The sequence below is a fragment of the Ixodes scapularis genome, unplaced genomic scaffold (genome assembly GCF_016920785.2).
Source record: "Ixodes scapularis isolate PalLabHiFi unplaced genomic scaffold, ASM1692078v2 PGA_scaffold3__209_contigs__length_174095766, whole genome shotgun sequence".
Taxonomy (NCBI): Eukaryota; Metazoa; Arthropoda; class Arachnida; order Ixodida; family Ixodidae; genus Ixodes; species Ixodes scapularis.
The window spans coordinates 149,981,112-149,983,849 of record NW_024609868.1 but is presented as its reverse complement, the minus strand read 5'-3'; the positions used below and the strand labels follow the sequence as shown (position 1 = coordinate 149,983,849).

The following is a 2,738-nucleotide window of genomic DNA, read 5'->3' as shown; positions in this document are numbered from 1 at the left end:
TCTCTTAGTGTCGCTGGAACAAGGAATTTCCTGAATTCCTTTGATGCCACATGTATCAACAGGAAAAACGGCACGATTCGACGACAAAAACCAGGGTGGAAAGTCGGGTAGTTCTGCTGAATATAATTACCCGTCTCAAATGACTCGACAACAAGCTTAACAACGATCGTATGACCTGCGTGCGGTATTATAAGTTATCCGCAGCAATAAGGAAGAAAGCAAGTAGCCGGACCTTATAACCTTGAAAAACACTTTCACTGCGTCCGCTGAATGCTTGCCAAGACCGCTCTAATCGCGGAGCTCGTTCTTCTAGTTCCTGTTGAGGTCGCACATATGGTAAGGGCCGTAAAACTACAGTCTTGCATTTACAGTTACTCTCAGAAATATCACGTATTGCCATTTCTTGTGTTCATTCGTCATTGTTTCCTACAATAGCATTTGCTTTGATTTCCCGTTTAATTGAAAGGGGTCGTGAAAAGAAGCTAGATAACTGCAGATGCAGCTTTGCTCTACCACTTTTAGCCACTAAGCATGCTAGTGTTTTGAAAGGATCTGAGCAAAGTATTGCGCAAATCTGTGCTATTCAGATTTTAAAAATATGCATTGCGGGGGCAACCTTTTGACATGACCAGTCGCGTTAAGATCCAGTGATATCACCAGATCTTTGTAAGAACCGAGAGAGCTGAACATTTTTTATTTATATTTATATAATGCAATATGAACGACCAGGTCCCTTCCTAAAGTCCATGGACACTTCTCTGTTAAATTCACAAGCCGCCATAGCTACTACTGAGATCCGATGCCTGTCAAACGGATGCAGCTTTTGTTTCGGTTTCAAACAGTCACATTGGTAACAACAAACTGTTTAAAAAAAAAGTTGGATGAGATTTTTTTTATTAAAGCACAATATGCACTTGACCAAAATATTTATTTATTTATTTATTTATTACCACCCGTCACCAACTGGCCAAGGCAGGAGTGAGTACATCAGGAAAACGAGCTCATAATCAAGATACGCAATACGGTATTACAATACAAAATACGAGGTTATGTTTCGCTCGAACGCAGATGCGCTTGAACTATTTACAATTCTTTTTGGCGAACATTTCCAATCGTCCATAGATCTCACGAAGAATGAAGATATAAATACATAAGAGTAGTAGAGATAAGAATCAATATGACTGTTATGCTAATGCCCAATAATTCTCGGAATTGAGAATTGTATATACTTTTGTTTCTCCATTTTCTCAAAATAGTTAACAATTGAAAGAGAAGAAAAAAAAAGTTTAAAGGAAATTTATTTTCATGTGCTCTTCGACCACATGAAATCCAGCTCTTTCTCACAATTTCGTAATCAATGTGGTTGTTTTGTAATGAATAAATATAAAGAGTAGGGCCTTGTTCTGTACTCTATGTAGTTTTTCTGTTTTTTTTTTTTGTGTGTGTAGGGTTCCCAAACTGGGCTGACATAGTCAATGACTGGTAGAGCTAGGCTTTTAAAGGCAGTTGTTTACCTAAAGAGAAGTGTCCGTAAAGTTATTCGTAGGATCCAGAGCCGCGGCATGGCCTTTATCTGTATTTCATTAAGTTTTTCATTAACATAATGTTTCCATGAAAGACGCGGGCAGAATAATATTTCCAGATATTTATAGCATGTCACTTTGGTGAATGAATCCTCCCCAATGTGATCGTAAAGAACTAAACGGGTGAGCTTCTTAGTCATTGTCATAAAAACGTTTTATTTAAGTTTAGTGACAGCTGCCATTCGCCACACCTTTTTTTTTGTTTTTTTGCAAATGGAAATTTAGTCTTAGGTGGTCAGACCTAGTTGCGATTTCGTGATAAATTAACGAATCGGTTGAGATCTTTACCCATGTAACACATAAAAAAAATGAAAAGTGCTGGCGCGAGCACAGGACTTTGTTGTACCCTAGATACAATCCTAGATGGTTGAGATTGTTAATTATTTTATATCAAAACTTTGTTCCCTCTCATGCTTCCATCCATTTAGTTATTGAGCTACTCTTCAGGACATTGCCGAGCTTATAACGTAGTTTCGGATGCGATACTCTATCGAAGGTTTTGACAAAGTCTAAAAATATTACATCAGTCGGACCACCCTTGTCTATGTAATTGCTAATTTCATGTGTAACTTCAATAATTTGCGTAACTGCTGAGCGACCTCGTCTAAAACAGTACTGGTGTCGCCTAGTATACCGTTACTTTAAAAAAGGTCTGAAATGACTAGCTATTATGCGTGCGAGAAATTTACATGACCTGCTGATTAAGGAGATGGGCTTTTAATTTTCTAAAAGATATTTGCTACTATGCTTGTGAATAGGAATTATTTTGGCGCACTTCCAGTTACTTGAAATCTGACCACAGTTAACTGATATTTTGTATAAAACTGTCAGGTAGTGAGATTCAGCATATCTTTTTTTTTTTAATTCGTCTGCGTTTCGTATATTCCGGGTGATTTTTTGTGTGTTTACGTTCAAGTGCAATTTCAAAACGCCAGGTTGACTAATTTTGATAACGTGAGCGGGAGGTGATTCAGATTCAAAAGATGGGAGCGCGGAAGAAACACCGCCAACACTTCTAAAAATGGACTAGAAATATTAGTTAAAGCCCTTGGCCATATCCAGCTTATTGCTAATCGCAACTGAACTAACAATGAGAGTAGTAACACTATCTCTTGTGGGTAAAACATTCCTCCAAAAATGTTCCGGTGCTGTTTT

The 2,738-nt window shown here is 37.8% G+C and overlaps 1 pseudogene; it reads right to left on the bottom strand.

Moving 5' to 3' along the window:
• Positions 1-1,027: 1,027 nt before the first annotated feature.
• On the bottom strand, positions 1,028-1,501 carry LOC121837385 (annotated as a pseudogene).
• Between the last annotated feature and the right edge of the window lie 1,237 nt (positions 1,502-2,738).